The following is a 22795-nucleotide window of genomic DNA, read 5'->3' on the forward strand; positions in this document are numbered from 1 at the left end:
CTCCGCCCGACCCAGGGCTCGGACTCGGGCTAGGCCCCGGAAGACGACGAACTCCGCTTCGCCCGACCCAGGGCTCGGACTCGGGCTCAGCCCCAGAAGACGACGAACTCCGCTTCGCCCGACCCCAGGGCTCGGACTCCGCCCTGGCCTCTGCCGAACGACCTCCGCCTCGCCCGACCCAGGAGCTCGGGCTCGGCCTCGGCCATGGAAGACAGACTCGACCCCGGCTTCGGAGGAGCCTCCACGTCACCCAACCTAGGGCACAGGCCAGCCACGTCAACAGGAAGCGCCATCATCACCCTACCCCGAGCCGACTCGGGCCGCAGAGAACAAGACCGGTGTCCCATCTGGCTAGCTCCGCCAGATAGGCAATGATGGCGCCCCGCTAGCCCCGTGATGACGGCGGCTCTCAGCTCCCTTACGAAAGCAGGGGGACGTCAGCAAGGACCCAACCGCTCCGACAGCTGTCCCTCCGCCAGGCTCCGTTGCTCCTCCGACAGCCACAACACCACACCAGCTGGGTGCCAAGATCTCTCCGGCTGCCACATCGGCATGTACTTAGGGCACTAGCTCTCCCCCGCTAGACACGTAGCACTCTGCTACACCCCCATTGTACACCTGGATCCTCTCCTTACGCCTATAAAAGGAAGGACTAGGGCCTTCTTAGAGAAGGTTGGCCGCGTGGGGACGAGGACGGGACAGGCGCTCTCTTGGGGCCGCTCGCTTCCCTCACCCGCGTGGACGCTTGTAACCCCCTACTGCAAGCGCACCCGACCTGGGCGCGGGACGAACACGAAGGCCGTGGGATTTCCACCTCTCTCACGCCCGTCTCCGGCCACCTCGCTTCCCCCCTTCGCGCTCGCCCACGTGCTCGACCCATCTGGGCTGGGGCACACGACACACTCACTCGTCGGCTTAGGGACCCCCCGGTCTCGAGACGCCGACAGTTCATGTTGAGATCATTAATGTTAATTGGAACATAGAGCTTAACTTGAGAACCACGTGCCACCACAAGGGTTTAATGGGACGCCCTTGGCTGACTAATTAGGAAAGCTAGTGGAAGACTACCTTACCCGAAAGGGGCAAGGGCAGTAGGGGAGTGGTCAGTGTAGGGAGGTCCTTGGTTGATTTTGCTGCGATGGCAGTCAGCCGAGAACCCTGCATTGGAACTTCCTATAAACTGTAGCGGGTTTTCGGAAGCTAGTGGAACTTTGTAAAGGCCTCGTAGTGTTGCCCTGCCGCGCTTCCTAGGTAGAGGTGTATGGGATTCGCGACCCCTTGGCAGATGGGTAACATGACTTGTGGGTAAAGGGTACAACCTCTGCAGAGTGTAAAACTGGTATACTAGCCGAGCTCACGGTCATGAGCAGCTCAGGACTCTCTGATGTTTAAATTATGGAACTTAAATTCAATTTGTCATTCGCATATGCATGGGTTTGTTATTAATTTTGTTCATTTACTTTATTTATGGTTTGGTACTTACTTACACTTAGTAATTGCTAATAAAATTTTGACCAACTACTTAAAAGCAATGCTCAGCTTTAAACCCCTATCATTGATTAGCCTTACACATCACATGAACTCACACCTTTGTGAGTTTATGTCCACTGGTTCCCCACAACTTGTTGAGCTATGATCATGTGTGAGCTCACCCTTGCTGTCTCACACCCCCCACAGGAGAAGAGCAGGTGGTTCAAGAGGAGCCACAAGGCGAGGAGTATGATCTGATCTAGGTGGCGTTTCTCAGTTGACATTGGCGCCGGCGATCCTTAGTTCGTTTTATCTTTATTATTTTATTTTGTAATAAGTCTTCCGCTATGTAATAAATACTCTGATGTTTTATGACATTTATCTCTATACACTCTGTTATTATATATGTTGTCTTCTTGGCGCATGTATGAGATGCACCTGGCTTTGTTCCTTAAAGCCGGGTGTGACAGAAGTGGTATCAGAGGAAATGTTGACTGTAGGACGAAACCTAGATAGAAATGGACAAAACCCTCTCCTACTTACCTTACTCTGATTCATTCTATACTTACCTTATCTTGATCCTGTCTCCCCTTTTGCTATTCTACTCTGATCATTCTTACCTTTTCTACTCTAATACAAGATGGATTTCACACCTTGGAATCCTACCACTACGATCTTTTTAAGATATAGGGAACCTAAGACAAAATTTAAAACTATTTTCCTTAAAAATGTTGTTTGATTGTGCTGATGATAAATGCCTGATTTGCTTCTTTGATTGATTGATACATTATATATGGACATCTTAGTATGTACCACCATAAGGTGTTGAATTAGCTTTGGTAGATAAAATATTAATCTGCTTAGCTAATAAAAATTCCCCAAAGTAACCTGCTTTGTAAATACCTGCCTTGTCTACTGCTCTCTCTTACCATATGTATCTAACTCAGATGGTCAATACCAGGAGGGGTGGCGGAATTGATTTGCCTCCTAACCAACACACTCGAAGGATATATAGACAACCTCAGCCACAACCTGCAGAGATGAATCCTCCTAATCCTCCACCAGGCGGAGTTGACCCACTGGTTGCTGCTCAGATGGCGGTGATGCAGCAAATGGCGGACACTATGGCTGATATGCGTGCCCAGATGCAGCAAGAACGCCAGGAGATGCGTCAGGAAAGAGAAAATATACGCCAGGAATTGCGCCAGGAGCGAGATGAGATACGCCAGGAAAGGAGGGCACAACAACAGCTGCTGCAACAACAAATGCAACAGCAACAACAGCAGCAACAACAGCAACAAGTGCCACTGCCTCCACCACCACCACCAGTTCCACCCCGAGACAAGCATAGAGAGTTCATGAGTCATAAGCCACCTACATTCGCTAGCTCACCCGATCCACTGGACGCGGATGATTGGCTGAAGTCCGTTGAGAAGATGTTGAATATTGCACAATGCACTGATCGGGAGAAGGTTTTATATGCTTCTGGACGTCTGACAGGACCTGCTGCTGACTGGTGGGATTCATATACTGCTGCCCACGATGCTGCTGATACTATTACTTGGGCAGAGTTTAGTACACAGTTCAGGAACTACCATATTCCAGCTGGTATGATAAAGATCAAGAAGAAGGAATTTCTGTCGCTGAAGCAAGGAAGTATGTCAGTCAGCGAGTACAGAGACAAATTTATTCAGCTGTCGAGATATGCTCTGGAGGAAGTTGCTGAGGATGAGAGGAAGCAGGAGCACTTCATTGAAGGACTTAATGGGCCCTTGCAGTATGCACTGGTGGCGCACACATTTCCATCATTTCAGAGGCTGCTTGATAAGGCCCTGGCTATTGAACACAAGCGTGTTCAGCTGGGAGATTTGAAGAGAAAGGCAATATCTCAAGGACAAGGAAGCAGCAGTGTTCGTCCTCGCTACAGTTCACCACAGGGTACACCGACTCGACCAGGAGGACCGCGCCCAGTTCAGCAATCACCACTGAGGACTCCACCTCCTCGACAGGCTACCCCTACTGGCACCCCGACGAAGTTTTCAGGACAGAGTCCAGGCACTACTTGTTTCAAGTGTGGGAAGGCTGGACACTATGCAAATGTCTGCCCACAGAGGATTGCTACTACTCCAGTTCAGAACAGGCAGCAAACTCCAGGATCTGGCAAGGGATATTCTATTGCCAGGGTTAATCAAGTCAGCGTTGATGCTACTCCGGATGGAGGGGACCTCGTAATTGGTATGTTTTATGTTAATACAATTCCTGTAACCATATTATTTGATTCTGGTGCTACACATTCATTCATGTCTGCTCGTTATGCCAACACAAATGAAATACCACTGCTAAATATGAGAAAACCCATGATAGTAATTACACCTAAATGGCCTGTTGAGGCGAATCAAATGACACGTAGATTGACATTGACCATTATGGGTAGAGAATTTGGAGCTACTGCTATAATATTAGAGTCAAGCAGTATAGATTTGATCCTTGGTATGTCATGGCTAAGAAAGGCAAAGGCCGTTATAGCATGTGGTAGAGGTACCGTAGAACTCACTACCACTAAAGGAGAAAGGTTTCAAGTTAATATTGCAGTAACCTCCTCACCCATGCGTGCAATGTTCTTTATACCGGAGGAGTTTGTTGGTGACAACATCCGGGTGGTTAGAGACTTTCCGGATGTCTTTCCAGAGGAGTTGTCAGGGATGCCACCTGATAGAGAAGTTGAGTTTGTTATTGATCTTTTACCTGGGACCGCCCCTATTTCTAAACGGCCATATAGGATGTCCGTAGAGGAGTTGAAGGAACTTAAGAAGCAGTTAACTGAGTTACAAGAGGCTGGGTACATTCGTCCGAGTTCCTCACCTTGGGGAGCACCGGTCTTGTTTGTACAGAAGAAGGATGGATCGCAGCGGATGTGTGTGGATTATAGATCTCTTAATGATGTTACAGTGAAGAACAAGTATCCGTTGCCCCGTATTGAAGATTTATTTGATCAGATGAGAGGTGCAAGAGTATTTTCGAAGATTGATCTCCGATCAGGATACCATCAGATGAGGATTAGACCATCGGATATTCCTAAGACAGCTTTCTCGACTCGATATGGATTATATGAGTTTACTGTTATGTCGTTTGGATTAACCAATGCACCAGCTTATTTTATGAACTTAATGAACAAGGTGTTTATGGAGTATTTGGACAGATTCGTCGTGGTGTTCATCGACGATATTCTCATTTATTCTCACAGTGATAACGATCATGAGGAACATCTGAGGTTGGTGCTACAGAAGCTTCGAGATAACCAGCTATATGCCAAGTTCAGCAAGTGCGAGTTTTGGATTGACAAGGTACCATTCCTTGGACATATTATTTCTAATGGAGGAATAGCAGTGGATCCTGCTAAGGTTAAGGAAATAATGGAGTGGAGAGTACCCACTACAGTTACCGAGATTCGGAGTTTCTTGGGATTAGCAGGATATTATCGGAGATTTATTGAAGGATTTTCTAAGATTGCTAAGCCTATGACTTCGCTTCTGGAGAAAGGGAGAGAATTTAAGTGGGACGAGAAGTGCCAAGATAGCTTTGATCAATTGAAGAAAAGATTGATGTCGCCACCAGTATTGGTTATGCCAGACCTACAGAAAGCATTTGATATCTATTGTGATGCATGTGGCCAAGGCTTAGGATGTGTGCTCATGCAAGAAGGACATGTGATTGCCTATGCTTCTCGTCAGTTGCGGAAACATGAATTGAACTACCCCACTCATGACTTGGAATTGGCAGCCGTTGTGCATGCGCTTAAGATTTGGAGACATTATATCATGGGGACCAAGTGCCAAGTATATACGGATCATAAGAGTCTGAAGTATATATTCACTCAAAAGGATCTCAACCTTAGGCAACGCCGTTGGTTGGAGCTTATAAAGGATTATGATTTGGAGATTCACTATCACCCGGGCAAGGCGAATTTGGTTGCAGATGCCTTGAGTCGCAAGGAGCATGTTCATTCAGCTATTGTTGCCCAGCTACCCGATGAGATTGTTGAGGATTTCAGGAGACTTAACCTGGGGATAGTTGCTCATACTGAAGGAGTTACTATTGATGTGGAACCTACTTTGGAGCAAGAGATCCGCAAAGGACAAATGGGTGATGCTAAAATAAAAGAGATTAAGGATCTGATTACTGAAGGTCGAGTTCCGGAATTTATGGAAGATGAGCAAGGCACTGTATAGTTCAAGGACAGGATGTGTGTTCCTGATATTAAAAGCCTTCGAGAGACTATTTTAAAAGAGGCCCACGACTCGGATTATTCTATTCATCCTGGTAGTACTAAGATGTATCAGGATTTGAAGTGAAAGTATTGGTGGTATGGATTAAAGAGAGATGTGGCTGCACATGTGGCTATGTGCGATGTATGTCAAAGAGTTAAGGCTGAACATCAGAGGCCAGCTGGACTATTGCACCCACTGAAGATACCCGAGTGGAAGTGGGAAGAGATTGGTATGGATTTTATTACAGGATTGCCTCGCACCCAGAAAGGATATGATGCTATATGGGTGATTGTGGATAGATTGACTAAAGTGGCTCACTTTATTCCTGTGAAGACTACTTATAAAGGTTCTCAGCTAGCAGAGTTATATATGGCTCGGAATGTGTGTTTACATGGAGTACCAAAGAAGATCGTGTCTGATCGAGGTTCACAGTTTACCTCAAGATTTTGGAGAAGCTTTCATGAGAACATGAGTACAAAGTTGAATTTCAGTACGGCATATCACCCTCAGACTGATGGACAGACTGAAAGAACTAATCAAGTATTGGAAGATATGTTGAGAGCATGTGCCCTTCAGCATGGAGGGAGTTGGGATAAGAGTCTACCTTATGCTGAGTTCTCATATAATAATAGTTATCAGGCCAGTCTGAAGATGTCACCTTTTGAAGCTTTATATGGGAGAAAGTGCAGGACTCCTTTGTATTGGGATCAGACTGGAGAAAGACAATTCTTTGGGCCTGAATTGATTCAAGAAGCAGAAGAACAAGTTCGTATAATCCGAGAAAATTTGAGAGTGGCTCAAACCAGGCAAAAGAGCTACGCTGATAATAGAAGGAGACCACTGGAATTTGAAGAAGGAGATTATGTGTACCTCAAGGTGTCACCACTTCGTGGAATGAGGAGATTCAAAGTTAAGGGCAAATTGTCCCCTCGCTATATTGGACCATTCTTGATCTTTAGGAGAGTTGGAGAGATGGCATACCAACTTGAGTTACCTGCTAGTCTATCAGATGTGCATAATGTGTTCCACGTGTCTCAACTTAAGAAGTGTCTCCGTGTTCCCGTGGAACAGTTACCAATGGAAGAGCTCAGTGTTCAAGGTGATTTGACTTACACGGAGTACCCGATCAAGATTTTGGATACTTTGACTCGAGTTACAAGAAATAAGGTGATAAAGATGTGCAAAGTTCAATGGAGTCACCACGGTGAAGATGAAGCAACGTGGGAGAGAGAAGAAGAGCTTCACATAGATTTTCCCCATCTTTTCCCTAGATCTTCTTAAATCTCGAGGACGAGATTATTTTTAAGGGGGGTAGGATTTGTAACACCCACTTTATAATTGCTAGGAATAATACCAGTAGAGGGGCAATTTCTCTTTATGTGAGTTTGATCTTTATGCATCATCTTATGTGAACATCATGCCCAAAAACAATTAATAAAAACATATACTACCAAATTATGCATCATGCTCGATTTTATTTTGTGTGCATTTTGTGACAGTATAAAGATAATGAGACAATAAATATATTAAAGTCCAAAGAGGAATTTAAAATCCAAATGGAATTGTAGAATTTAGAAAAGAGAAGAAAATAAGAATTTTGAGGATAAAAATAAGTAAATAAAAATACATTATTCCTCCACTAGAAGCTTGAATTTGTATACTTGGCTCAATGGTGAAATTGTATTCACAATTCAAATTTAAATTCAAATAGTTAAGAATAAAAGAAAACAAGAAAGGAAAATAGAAAATAAAAAGAAAAGGGGAGAAAGAACCTACTTGGGCCGTAGATCCCAATTTGGCCCACTTACTTAAATCCTCAACCGCGCGACCCATCTGGGCATCCCTCGCGCGCGCCGACAGCGGGCCCCGCTGGGCAGCCTCTTGCGCGGCCCAACCATCTAGTGCATTCGCCGACGCTCGGGGCCCACTTGCCATCCGCGTGCACCCCGCCTGTTACGCTGTCGCGCGGGCCCACGATGTTATCTCCCTGCTCCTCTGCTCAACAGAAACGCAGCGGGATCCGCCGTAATGGCCGGAGTCGTGCGGCTGGTAGCTAACTTCGCCGCCATGAACCCCCTTTTCCCTCGCCTCTATATAATCGGTCGCGGGGCCCCTTCCTATCCCCTCGGCTGCAACTCCAAATCGAAGAACTGTGGCCGCCTGGGGGACCTCAAGCTCGGGCGGTGCTCGGGGTGCCGCTGTGGGGGGGGGGGGAGACCTCATCATAGTCATCGTCCGCGGCCTCGGTGGTGTCGTAGGTCTTCCTCGGGCCGTGGAAAAGGCATTCGTACTCTTGTTTCGCGGGATTCAGACACCAGCATCGTCGGAGTTCTGCGCGCTGTGCCGCTGCCAGACGCTCTGCGACGCTAATCACTGGTGAGCAACCTCCCCACCGTATCGCCTCATTACCCTTTACGTGATATTGCCTTCGGATCGGAATTCGATCACAGGGATCAAATTTGGGGAATGCCGGCCATGGCTCCGCCACGGCTGGGCCGTGCGCCGCCGTGACTGTTGGCCGTGTGAGAAGAAGATGCCGCGGCCGCTGGATCAGTAGCAGGCAGCTGAGATTAGATCTGGCGTGTGTTGACCATCGGCCGTCGATCGTGCAGCGAACGGTCGCGATTAGAGATAGAAATACCCCTTCACGTATTAAATCCCAACCGTTGACGCGAGATCAGAGGGGCGTGGCTGAGAGCTGGATCATGATCTAATCTCAACTGCGGGTGTGTGATCGTGCGGTTGAAATCCTTCAGTACCCCTTCGCCGAAGTCGTTTTACAAAAGAAACCCTCGGGTTTCGACAAATAAACCCGCCGTCCATTTTTACTATGCACTGAGTCTATGATATTATGCGCAGAAGCCCCTGGGTTTTCGGGAAAATGAGGCCTAGACCAGAGATCGATTAAGTTGAATAAATAAAATAGAAAATAGATTTTTAATAGGAAAATAATTGCTAGAACTTAATAAATTCATAGAAAGTTCATACTTGCTCCAAATCACTCCATTCCAGTTCCTAAAATTTTGTAATATTATTATCTATCACCTAGAGTCTCTGTTTTGTCATGAAAACAGTAAGAAGTTTATTTCTCACTTAATCCTATTTAAAGCACATAAAACCTTTGAAAATCCATAACTTAAAATCTATAACTCCAAAAATTATGATTTCTGTTCCTAGAATTTTATTTTAATGTGTAGATTGTTACTGTGTATTTTGTTTATATGTTTGGTGTAATGTTAATTTCTCTATATGCACTGTGCTTGTTTGTATTGTGGCGAGTAGAAGAGCCCGTGACCGAGGATCCTGGTGAGCAGCGGGTTGAAGTAGCTGAGCAGGAGCTCATTGAAGGCAATTTGTGCCCTTGACCACTTTCTACCCAATAATGTTCTTTAATATCATTTATCCATGCATAGGTTAATTTTGATGGGACCCAATAGGTCACCCTAGATTGTTTATCTCATTACCTTGTTTACCCCTGAATCACTTGGGTAGTTTGCTATTGCTTTACATGGTTTTGGGATAATCATTTATTACCTCTATGTTCCAATTCTTTTTGTTATTCTATTTATGTTCATGTTGAGATCATTAATGTTAATTGGAACATAGAGCTTAACTTGAGAACCACGTGCCACCACAAGGGTTTAATGGGACGCCCTTGGCTGACTAATTAGGAAAGCTAGTGGAAGACTACCTTACCCGAAAGGGGCAAGGGCTGTAGGGGAGTGGTCAGTGTAGGGAGGTCCTTGGTTGATTTTGCTGCGATGGCATTCAGCCGAGAACCCTGCATTGGAACTTCCTATAAACTGTAGCGGGTTTTCGGAAGCTAGTGGAACTTTGTAAAGGCCTCGTAGTGTTGCCCTGCCGCGCTTCCTAGGTAGAGGTGTATGGGATTCGCGACCCCTTGGCAGATGGGTAACATGACTTGTGGGTAAAGGGTACAACCTCTGCAGAGTGTAAAACTGGTATACTAGCCGAGCTCATGGTCATGAGCAGCTCAGGACTCTCTGATGTTTAAATTATGGAACTTAAATTCAATTTGTCATTCGCATATGCATGGGTTTGTTATTAATTTTGTTCATTTACTTTATTTATGGTTTGGTACTTACTTACACTTAGTAATTGCTAATAAAATTTTGACCAACTACTTAAAAGCAATGCTCAGCTTTAAACCCCTATCATTGATTAGCCTTACACATCACATGAACTCACACCTTTGTGAGTTTATGTCCACTGGTTCCCCACAACTTGTTGAGCTATGATCATGTGTGAGCTCACCCTTGCTGTCTCACACCCCCCCACAGGAGAAGAGCAGGTGGTTCAAGAGGAGCCACAAGGCGAGGAGTATGATCTGATCTAGGTGGCGTTTCTCAGTTGACATTGGCGCCGGCGATCCTTAGTTCGTTTTATCTTTATTATTTTATTTTGTAATAAGTCTTCCGCTATGTAATAAATACTCTGATGTTTTATGACATTTATCTCTATACACTCTGTTATTATATATGTTGTCTTCTTGGCGCATGTATGAGATGCACCTGGCTTTGTTCCTTAAAGCCGGGTGTGACACAAAGCTGTAGAAGGGTTTTTGTTAGGTTATGACTCAAATACAAAGGCGTATAGAGTCTTCAACAAATCATCGAGTTTGGTTGAAGTCTCTAGCGATGTTGTATTTGATGAGACTAATGGCTCTCCAAGAGAGCAAGTTGTTGATCTTGATGATGTAGATGAAGGAGACGTTCCAACAGGGCGATTGGAGATGTGCGATCACAGGAACTCGAGGAGCAAGATCAACCTTCTTCAACAACGGTGCACCCCCCAACCCAAGATGTCGAACAGGTACCTCAAGTGGAGGCGTGTGATCAAGGGGGAGCACAGGATGTCCAAGTTGAAGAAGAAGAAGCACTTCAGGCCCCTCCAACTCAAGTTCGAGCGATGATTCAAAGGAATCATCCCGTTGACCAAATTTTGGGTGATATTAGCAAGGGAGTAACGACTCGCTCTAGATTAGTTAATTTTTGTGAGCATTACTCTTTTGTGTCTTCTATTGAGCCTTTCAGGGTAGAAGAGGCCTTGCTAGATCCGGACTGGGTGTTGGCCATGTAGGAAGAGCTCAACAACTTCAAGCGTAATGAAGTTTGGACACTGGTGCCGCGTCCCAAACAAAACGTTGTGGGAACCAAGTGGGTGTTCCGCAACAAACAGGACGAGCACGGGGTGGTGACGAGGAACAAGGCTCGACTTGTGGCAAAAGCTTATGCCCAAGTCACAGGTTTGGACTTTGAGGAGACTTTTGCTCTTGTGGCTAGGCTAGAGTCTATTTGTATATTGCTAGCATATGCCGCTCACCATTCTTTCAGGTTGTTCCAAATGGATGTGAAGAGCGCTTTCCTCAACGGGCCAATCAAGGAGGAGGTGTACGTGGAGCAACCCCCTGGCTTCGAGGATGAACGGTACCCCGACCACGTATGTAAGCTCTCTAAAGCGCTCTATGGACTTAAGCAAGCCCCAAGAGCATGGTATGAATGCCTTAGAGACTTTTTAATTGCTAATGCTTTCAAGGTTGGGAAAGCCGATCCAACTTTATTCACTAAGACTTGTGATGGTGACTTATTTGTGTGCCAAATTTATGTCGATGACATAATATTTGGTTCTACTAATCAAAAGTCTTGTGAAGAGTTTAGCAGGGTGATGACGCAGAAATTCGAGATGTCGATGATGGGCGAGTTGAACTACTTCCTTGGGTTCCAAGTGAAGCAACTCAAGGACGACACCTTCATCTCCCAAACGAAGTACACGCAAGACTTGCTAAAGCGGTTTGGGATGAAGGACGCCAAGCCCGCAAAGACTCCGATGGGAACTGACGAACACGTCGACCTCAACAAAGGTGGTAAGTCCGTTGATCAAAAAGCATACCGGTCCATGATAGGTTCCTTGCTTTATTTATGTGCTAGTAGACCGGATATTATGCTTAGTGTTTGCATGTGTGCTAGATTTCAATCCGATCCAAGGGAGTGTCACTTAGTGGCTGTGAAGCGAATTCTTAGATATTTAGTCGCTACGCCTTGCTTCGGGATCTGGTATCCAAAGGGGTCTACCTTTGACTTAATTGGATATTGAGACTCCGATTATGCTGGATGTAAGGTAGGAAGAGTACATCAGGGATGTGCCAATTCTTAGGAAGGTCCCTGGTGTCATGGAGTTCTAAGAAACAAACCTCCGTTGCCCTATCCACCGCTGAGGCCGAGTACGTTGCCACAGGACAGTGTTGCGCGCAACTACTTTGGATGAGGCAAACCCTTCGGGACTTTGGCTACAATCTGAGCAAAGTCCCACTCCTATGTGATAATGAGAGTGCTATCCGCATAGCGGACAATCCTGTTGAGCACAACCGCACAAAGCACATTGACATCCGACATCACTTTTTGAGAGACCACTAGCAAAAGGGAGATATCAAAGTGTTTTATATTAGCACCGAGAACCAGCTAGCCGATATCTTTACCAAGCCTTTAGATGAGAAGACCTTTTGCAGGCTGCGTAGTGAGCTAAATGTCTTAGATTCGCGGAACTTGGATTGATTTATAGCATACATGTATTTATGCCTTTGATCATGTTCCTTATGCATTTTGTTGTTTACTTATGGTGCTCAAGTTGTACAAACACTCCCCAGACCTCACAAGTCCTTTTGCAAGTGATGCACATATTTAGGGGGAGATGTGCTACAACTTGACCCTTTGAGACTAACTGTGTGCTTGAGTTTGCTTGATTTAGTCTCAAAGGTGGATTGAAAGGGAAAGGTGGACTTGGACCATGAAAGACTTCCACTGCACTCCGATGAGAGGGTAACTCACTCCAAGGTCATCCCCATCTTCTTATTGCCTTTGTACTCTTATGTGAAGATTTTGGTGAGGCAATGAGGTTTAAGGGCCAAGATTGATCCCGTTTTGGTGCTTAATGCCAAAGGGGGAGAAAATAAGGCCAAAGCAGGAAATGGATCAGCTACCACTTGAGAATTTTGAAAACAGTAGAATAGAGCTTTTGTTTTGTCAAAATCCTCTTATTGTCAAAAGTTGGTCTCTTGTGGGGAGAATGTTTGATTATGGGAAAAAGGAGGAGTTTTTGAATCTTTGATCAATTTCTCTTGGAATACCTCTCTTTATGTCTCTACAAGTGAATTTGACTTAGAGATAGGAAATTGAGTTTGATTTGCAAAAACAAACCAAGTGGTGGCAAAGTATGATCCATATATGCCAAATTTGAATCAAAACAATATTGAGTTCTCAATTGTATTGATGTTGCACTTCCTTTAGTTGCTTTTTGTTGTGTTGGCATAAATCACCAAAAAGGGGGAGATTGAAAGGGAAATGTGCCCTTGGGCCATTTCTAAGTATTTTGGTGATTGAGTGCCAACACAAGTGGACTTATGGTAATCTATGCAAAGTGATGGACAAAGTGCAAATCAAGTCTAAAGGTATGTTTCTAGACTTGGTACATTGTTTTAAGAACTAATGTATTGTGTCTAAGTGCTGGAAACAGGAAAATCAAATTGGAAAAGAGATGGCTTTGTTCAGCCAAAGACAGCTCGGTCTGGGTGCACCGGACAGTGTCCGATGGTGCACCGGACAGTGTCCGGTGCGCCAGGCTGGCTCGAGCGGACTGGATGTTCTCGGGACTTCGACGTCGGTGTACGGTTATAAATCACCGGACTGTCCGGTGGTGCACCAGACTGTCCGGTGAGCCAACGGTCAGCCGGGCCAACGGTCGGCCGAGGATTCCGCGCGTGACGCGTGGCCGAGCCAACGGTCACAAGGGGGCATCGGACTGTCCGGTGTGCACCGGACAGTGTCTGGTGCGCCAACGGCTTTGAATCTGCAACGGTCGGCTTCGCCAAATAAGGAAAGAGATCCGCACCGGACAATGTCCAGTGGTGCACCGGACTGTCCGGTGCACCAGGCGACTGAAGGCAAGAATTGCCTTCCTGGAATGCTCTCAACGGCTCCTAGCTGCCTTGGGGCTATAAAAGGGACCCCTAGGCGCATGGAGGAGCACACCAAGCATCCTCTAAGCATTCCTAAGCACCAAGACTTCGATTCCACGCATTTGATTCTTTGTGATAGCAACTAGAGCCCCATTTGAGTTGTGAACTCGTCGGGTTGTGTTGTGAGCTCTTGTTGCGACTTGTGTGCGTGTTGTCGCTCTGATTTTGTGTCTTGTGTGTGTTGCTCACCCCTCCCTTACTCCGTGCTTCTTTGTGAATATCAAAGTGTAAGGGCGAGAGGCTCCAAGTTGTGGAGATTCCTCGCGAGCGGGATATAGTAAACAAAGCAAAACACCGTGGTATTCAAGTGGGTCCTTGGACCGCTTGAGAGGGGTTGATTGCAACCCTCGTCCGTTGGGACGCCACAACGTGGAATAGGCAAGTGTTGGACTTGGCCGAACCACGGGATAAACCACTGTGCCATCTCTGTGTTGATCTCTTTGCGGTTATTGTGTTTTGCTAAGACTCCTCTCTAGCCACTTGGATTTATTGTGCTAACATCTAATCAAGTTTTGTGGCATTAAGTTTCAAGTTTTACAGGATCACCTATTCACCCCCCTCTAGGTTCTCTCAGTAATGTACTAGCTTTAGTAGGTGACACACTTAGCTAATAAATCTCCCAAAGCAACATGCCTCGTAATTACTCGCCTTGCCTATAATTCTTTCTTTCTTACCATGCGTTTCTAACTCAGATGGTCAATACCAGGAAGGGAGGAGGAATTGATCTACCCCCAATCGACACAATCGGAGGGTACTTAGACAACAATGACAAGAAGAAGAGATGAATCCTCCAAATCCTCCACCAGCCGGAACTGACCCAGCTGTTGTAGCCCAAATGCGGATAATGCAACAAATAGCTAATACTATGGCGGATATGCATGCGCAGATGCGGCAGGAACGCCAAGAGATGCGCCAAGAGAGGGAGGAGATGCGCCAGGAGAGGAGGGTGCAACAATAGATAGCACCACTGCCACCACCGCCACCACCACTTCCACCCGGGACAAGCACCAGGAGTTCATGAGTCACAAGCCACCTACCTTCGCCAGCTCTCCAGATCCTCTGCATGCCGATGACTGGTTGAAGTCAGTGGAGAAAATGCTAAACATTGTTCAATGCTCCAACCGGGAGAAGGTTCTCTATTCTTCTGGTCGTCTGACTGGTCCTGCTGCTGACTGGTGGGATTCTTATGTTGCTGCCCATGATGCTGCTGATACTATTACTTAGGCTGAATTCACCACTCAATTCAGAAACTACCACATTCCTGCTGGGCTGATGAAGATTAAAAAGAAGGAATTTCTATCATTGAAGCAAGGCAACATGTCTGTCAGCGAGTACCGTGACAAATTCATTCAGCTATCAAGATATGCTCCTGATGAGTAGGGAAGAAAACGGTCGGAAATGGTATTTATTCGGTAATCAGTTTTTAGTCGTTTTTCTTTGATTGCGAATAAATAGGGTATAGAATATACAATACGAATTTGTATTCTTGTTTTTAACATCCAGCTTGTTAAGATTCATAAAAGGTAAACATCAAATTCATCATATATTTTCTCAAATAATAGATATAAACTTCGATATGGATTCAGAAAGAAATTCGGTAATTTTTTCAACTTTTTGTATTGTAGGGAGCAAATAATACATAAAACAATTTATGTAATATTTTATTTATATTTGTACCAATGTGCTTGATAACATAAGAAAAGCTCAACATCAAATTTTATACATATCTATTTTAAAATATTAAATTTATCCTAACAGTTCGGATTACCACTTTCATCCCTACTGATGAGGTGGCTGATGATGAAAGAAAGCAAGATCACTTCACAGAAGGACTCAATGGGCCACTACAGTACGCACTGGTTGCTCACACATCTCCATCATTTCAGATTCTCCTTGATAAAGCTCTAGCTATTGAGCACAAGCGTGTTCAACTGGAAGATTTGAAGAGGAAGGCCATTGCCCAGGGACATGGTAGTAGCAGTATTCGCCCTCGCTACGTGCCGCCCCAGGGTACACCAGCTCGTCTAGGAGGAGGACCATGTCCAGCTCAGTACGCTCCACAGGGGACTCCACAGACACCCCACACTCGTCAGGCTACCCCCACTGGCACCCCGGCGAGGCCCATAGGACAGAAGACCGACCCTACATGCTTCAAGTGCAGTCAGTTTGGGCACTATGCTAATGCTTGTCCGGTGGGGAATTCCAGTGCACTAGCTCAGAACAAGCAACAGACTCCTAGCAAGGGATTCTCTATTGCCAGGGTTAATCAAGTCAGCGCTGATGCTACTGCTGAAGGGGCTGACATCGCACTTGGTATGTTTTATATTAATGTAATTCCTGCAACAATATTATTTGATTATGGTGCTACCCATTCATTTATGTCTGCTCGATATGCTAACACAAATGAGTTACCACTGCAAAATATGAAAACACCAATGATAGTAATTACACCTAAAGGGCCTGTTGAGGCAAATTATATGACACATAGATTGATATTGACAATTATGGGAAGAGAATTCTGGGCTACCCCTATAATATTAGAGGAAAGAGGTATAGATTTGATCCTTGGTATGTCATGGTTAAGAAAGACAAAGGCCGTTATACAATGTGGTAGGGGTACTGTAGAACTCACCAGCCCTAAAGGAGAAAGATTTAAAGTTGAAATTATTTTAACTACCTCTACCAAACGTGCAGTATTTCTTAGTAGATGGGAAGTTTGTTGGTGACAACATCCGTGTGGTTACGGATTTTTCAGATGTCTTTCCGAAGGAGTTACCAGGGATGCCACCAGATAGGGAAGTTGAGTTTGTCATTGATCTCTTACCTGGGACTGCTCCTATTTCTAAACGCCCCTACAGGATGTCCATAGAAGAGTTAAAAGAACTTAAGAAGCAACTAACTGAGTTGTAGGAGGCTGGGTACATTCGTTCGAGTTCCTCACCTTGGGGAGCACCGATACTGTTTGTACAGAAGAAGGATGGTTCACAACGGATGTGTAACACCCAAATAATGAGATGAGGAATATAAAAAGTCCATTTGACCACTTGTGTTGTTATTCTCATTTTTGCATATAACAAATCATGGGATTAACCCTGACTAACAATAAAAATACTAAATAAAAGAAAGTTGCATCATGTGGGGTTTTATTTGTTTGTGTATTTAAATAATAACAACAATACCAATAAAAAATATAACAATGAGTGGAGAATATGAATTAGCCACTAGATTGAAATTTGGGTTTGGAGAAAAATACTATAAAATACAAAATAAAATTTATAAATAAAATTCATACTGGCATGTTCAAATTATGTATTTAATTGAGAATAATTAGTTCACATCATCAGTTGAATTCAAATTTGAAATTTACAAATAAGAAATAAATGAAACAGAAAATGAGAAAAAGAAAAAAACAACCCCAATAGTGCATGGACCCAGAATCTTCTCCTCGGCCCATTCATCTCTTGCCTACGCTTGCGGCCCACCCAACGATCCGCACACTGATGGGGCACCGACACATGGGCCTGGTGCGTCGTCCTCTGCGCGCACCAGCTCGGTCATGACCCAATCCCGTGAACACGCGCGATCTCTGATAGCGGACCCCATGCGTCATCTGCACACCTCGTCGCCGCAACCGTCGTGACAGTTGAAGTCAGGAACCCGATAGCGCATGCAGCGGCGTGAACGTCAATCCACGCAGATTACCACCGGTTGGAGCCTCGTGCAGCGTTGGAGAAGTTCACCGGCGACCACTGGGACGATTCATGGCGTTACCGTTCAAAGTGTGACCCCAGGCTTCAAGAATTTCCCTCGCCGTGATCACGGACGTCGTTGTGCCGCCACGGTGCGTGATCAGGACCGATGCCATCCAGATTCGAGGTATGGAGACCACTGGTAAGTTCGCCATCTCTCTGTCTTCGTATTGCACCGATCACTCGTGTAGATGTGCACTAGGTCGTCGTCTGGCTGTTGGAACTTGCTCTCAGCAGCAAGGAAGCCAACAATGGAGAACGGTGGTGACAACAGGGTTACGTGCACGGGGGCAATAGCTCTGTTAATCTAGCCTCTCACGGGCACTGTGCGGGGGTATTTATAGGTATCTGAGTGCCCAGCGCCTTGTGTTAAGGACGCATGTGCCCTCAGACACCTAGTTTATCCCCAGAATATTCCCATAAAGCAGGGTTACAAGCCGTAATTACAAGCATGCCTTTACAAACTAGGCCCGTAACACAAAGGCGGCCACGCGGGGCCCGTTACAATGGGCCAGATCACGCGTGGGCCTCGGGGCTGAGCGCCGCCGCGCGGCGGGATGACCTCGTCGCCGGTCTTCGTCTGGTGCCGAATAGAGCGAAGGGTGTCCCTGCCTGTTCTGTCTCTGTCTGACCAGCGGTTATCGGCGAAGGCCTCGAGCGAAGGGTGGCGTCTTTGCCTTCGCCCCAACATTTGCCCTCCGAGGGACCAGTTCGACAAAGTCACCTGGTGCCGAAGACGTCGCTAGATGGCGGAGACGCTGCCCTCGCTCGAAGTGGTTCCGCGGGGGTTTTTGATGTGACCGTTGATGGACAGCGTACTGTTGGATTGCGGGTTTCCCGAAGCGTCGCGCCCTGTGGGATTACGGGCTTCCCGAAGAGCCGCGCCCTGCCTATAAAAGGGGGCGGGGGTTGGCGCTATTTGGACTTTGCCTTCCGCGCTCCGTGAAAACCCTAGCCGCCCGCCGTCTTGCTGCTCCTCTTCTTCCGCTGTCCTCTTGCTCGCCGGAGTTCTGGCTCGAGTGAAGCAGACCGCTCGCCGCCGCCGACGGTACGTAGCAATGCCGTCTTCCTCTTCCTCCGCTGCTACTACGCCGCCGTCCGCCGCCTCGTCTGAGGAGACGTTGAGTAGCTTGATGGTGGAGGAGTTGCGCGCCGGCGACTCTGTTGACTTTGGTGTGTCACGGATGACGTCAGCCCGCGTTGAAGATATGCAGCGGTTGGGCTATTTTGGCGGCGGAGTTGCTCGTGCTCCGGGGACGGAGGAAGTCCCCGAGCCGGAGGGTGAATTGGTCGTTTTCGAGGCGTTCTTCGCCGCCGGTCTCCGCTTGCCTGCGCACCGGTTTGTTGGCGAAGTCCTGCGTAGATTCAATGTTCAAATACATCAGTTGACACCGAATGCCGTGGTGGCGCTGGCGAAGTATGTCTGGGCGACGACTTCGTACGGCGGACAGCCGTCGGTTGAAGTATTTGCGAAGTATTATTGTTTGCATTGGCAGAAGAGGATGATTGGGGACGAAGTCGCCCAGTTCGGGTCATGCACATTCACGCCGAAGACCGGCAAGACCACCATGCAAGTAGTAGAGCTGGTTCCGTGCGCCCGCAACAAGTGGGGCAATTGGAATGAATTTTGGTTTTACGTTGCTGAGGCTACTGTCGAGGGCCATGAAGGACTCCCTGTGTCTGAGATGTGCTCTCATTATTACTCTGCGTATCCGCCCTTTGAAGTGGCGGAAGAGGATGCAGACGAAGGGGCCCTTCGGTGCGCCGCCGGTCAGAGCAGTGGGCGTGATTTAGTTGAAGAGTTCGTGGCATACGGGGTCTGGCCCTTGGCGCACGGCTGGGCGTTGGGCGAAGTGTGCCCTCGCCAGATGCCTTTTCACGGAGGAAGGGTGGTGCGAAGTCCTGCCTTCGCACTGAATTTGCGAAACCGCGACCCGGCCGCCTTTGTGCGTGATGCGGAGGACCTGGCGGTGCGGCTCGTGGGACGTTACGTGCCGAGGACGGAAGGCCAGCGCAGCTTTGATATCCGCGGGTCGAATGACCGCTTGAACAGGGTCTTCGAATTAAATCAATTGCCGTACGACGGCTATCCCGGTCAAGACGAAGCGGACCGCCGTGGGAAGAAACCGGCGGTGGAGACTGGAGGCGACCCTGCGCTGGCGGCCGCCCCCTCCTCAAAAAAGAGAAAATTAGGTACTGCGATGGGGGGACTTGGGGTGTCTGATAGTTTTGCTAGAGAGTTAATGAGGACGTGTGCGGCCCCGGGGGAAAGGATGTCTTCGCCCGAGCTCCGGGAGTCTTCGGCTCGGATGCTGAGGGTTACCGGGGGCTGCTGGCCGAAAAATGTTCCTATCCCCTGCGCGGCTGAGGAGGACTGTTTTACATCTCGTATGGTTCATCGGTGGAGAGTTTTTCCTTACGGGCGAAATATCGGTGCTGTTGTGTGGACAGTGATGGACAAGGATCGCCAAGGGGCGGCGCAAAAACGCCAGGCGACTGTCAGGATTCACGAAGCTCGGCCGAAAAGGCAGCGGGGAACTGCGAAGGCTGTGGCCTCCGGCGGAGGTAAGCCGCCGCTGGCGGCGAAGGCGGGCGCCTCTGCACCTAGCAAGGCGCCGGAGGCAACGGCGGGCGCCGGAGGCTCCAAGTCAGCGAAGGTGGTGCCCCCGGCCAGCGGAGTGGCGGAGGCTTCGAAGGCGGCCCGAGCGTTGCCGTTGTCGGGCAAGCGCGTTGCCGACTTCGGCACCGATATTTCTGTAGACGACTATCTTGGTGGTAAGTCGTTGGCCTACTATTATTATTATTATTATTTTTTTAATTCGAAGATGCGTTGCAGGGTTGGACGAGGGGCAGCTTGCTATGGCTGCGCCTGGCGCGGAGACCGCGACGACGGCCATGGTGCCGAGGGCGAGGGGCGAGGCCCTTGGCGCCGGAAGCGAGGTGTCGGCCCTCGCGGTGGTTAGGGACGAGGCCAGCGCAGCGACCCGCCGGCTGAAGGGAGTGACGGAGGCGCTGAGTCAGGCGACGGAGGCACTGAGTCAGGTCCGCTGAGTTATAGCCTCTCGCCCACCTCTTTCTTTTGGGGCAACGGCCTTACGTACTGGTCGCGGCTTTGCAGGTGGCTGACTTCGCCAGCCGTACTGCGTCGGGGGCCCTCACGGCAGCTGTGTCTGCCGAAGTCGAGAGACTTCGGACACAACATGCTGACGCTGTCCGTGAGAAGTCGGCCTCCGACAGCAAGTGCCGTAAGCTGACGGACAGGGTGGCCGCCCTGGAGAAGGAGAAGGCTGACCTCCGGCGCCAGCTGGCGGCGGAGAGGAGGGAAGCCAACGAGGCCGTCGCCAAGGGGCAGGCTGCGCAGGCGGAGGCCAAGCTGGCGCGGGCGGAGGGCAATCTTGCCAAGGAGCTTGCCGAACACCTGCAAGAGCGGCTCACCGCCCTGGAGAGCCGCGCGAAGGAGGCCGAGGCCGCGATGCATGCGGAGGCCGAACGGACGCACACGCAGCTTATGGATACATATCGTGAGCTGGGTGCGCGGACCGGTGACTTCGAGGTGCCGGACCAAAAGCCCGGGCTTCGCTGCCTGCAGTGGGTGCAGGAGGAGCTGTTGGAACTTCCAGCCGTCGTGGGGGGGTTGATGTCGTACGCCTCCCTGGTCACCTGCGAGGGGGCGATGAACGCGCTCTCCCGCGAAGGGTGCCGGCACTTCGAGGCCTTCGACCAGGCGGATGAAGAATTTGAGCGAGATATCTATAAGGTCGAAGACCCCGTAGTGAAGGAATCCGCCGGGGCCCTATATGACCGGATGTGGGGTCTGTACGGTCGCGAGGTGGTCAGGGAGCGGGCCGAGACTGCGAGGGCTCAGGTAACGTTGTCTGTGCGTCGGGGGCCCTCACGGCAGCTGTGTCTGCCGAAGTCGAGAGACTTCGGACACAACATGCTGACGCTGTCCGTGAGAAGTCGGCCTCCGACAGCAAGTGCCGTAAGCTGACGGACAGGGTGGCCGCCCTGGAGAAGGAGAAGGCTGACCTCCGGCGCCAGCTGGCGGCGGAGAGGAGGGAAGCCAACGAGGCCGTCGCCAAGGGGCAGGCTGCGCAGGCGGAGGCCAAGCTGGCGCGGGCGGAGGGCAATCTTGCCAAGGAGCTTGCCGAACACCTGCAAGAGCGGCTCACCGCCCTGGAGAGCCGCGCGAAGGAGGCCGAGGCCGCGATGCATGCGGAGGCCGAACGGACGCACACGCAGCTTATGGATACATATCGTGAGCTGGGTGCGCGGACCGGTGACTTCGAGGTGCCGGACCAAAAGCCCGGGCTTCGCTGCCTGCAGTGGGTGCAGGAGGAGCTGTTGGAACTTCCAGCCGTCGTGGGGGGGTTGATGTCGTACGCCTCCCTGGTCACCTGCGAGGGGGCGATGAACGCGCTCTCCCGCGAAGGGTGCCGGCACTTCGAGGCCTTCGACCAGGCGGATGAAGAATTTGAGCGAGATATCTATAAGGTCGAAGACCCCGTAGTGAAGGAATCCGCCGGGGCCCTATATGACCGGATGTGGGGTCTGTACGGTCGCGAGGTGGTCAGGGAGCGGGCCGAGACTGCGAGGGCTCAGGTAACGTTGTTTGTTTGGCGTTTGCTGTATGCAGGCTGTGCGTGTGTTTGCTGAATCTGTGTGTCTTGTCCTAGGCGGAGCGCGGCGAGCGGGTGGACGACTTCGGGGCTCTGAACAGCGCGCTGCCGGACCCGGAGCCAACCCCGGAGACCGCAGCGATCGAGACGGCTGCCCCCACATCCGCCGTGGCCGGCGAAGACCTGCCCCCGAAGGTGGCCGAAGGCGCCCCTGATGCCCCCGCAGCAGTCGTGCCGAGCGCTGAAGATCCCGCAGTGGCGGCGGCGGAAACGACGGCGGAGGCAACGGCGGAGGCCTCCGCAGCGTCAGGGCCTTCGCAGGTGGCGTAGTAGGTGTTTAGGGTTAGGGAATTTTTGGATGCTGTGCTGAATTTTGGTTGCTGCGCAGGTTCAAGATTTTGGGCCTGCGCACGCAACCGCTACTACTGAGTTTTTGGCGGCTTTGACCGCGGAAGGTGGGAATGAATATGGTGGGTCTGTATCTGAGTTTTTTGATTTTACTGACTCTGGGAGCTCGGTTGAGTGGACTGAGGAGTCGTCGGAGGAGGACTTGGATTATTTTGCGGCCTTGGACGTGGTTGCGGCGGAGGCTTCGCCACACGCCGCGGGCGCGCCGGACGTGCCAGGTCCTAGCGCCGGGCGCCGACGACGAAGGGC

Source organism: Zea mays, chromosome 7 (assembly GCF_902167145.1).
Source record: "Zea mays cultivar B73 chromosome 7, Zm-B73-REFERENCE-NAM-5.0, whole genome shotgun sequence".
Taxonomy (NCBI): Eukaryota; Viridiplantae; Streptophyta; class Magnoliopsida; order Poales; family Poaceae; genus Zea; species Zea mays.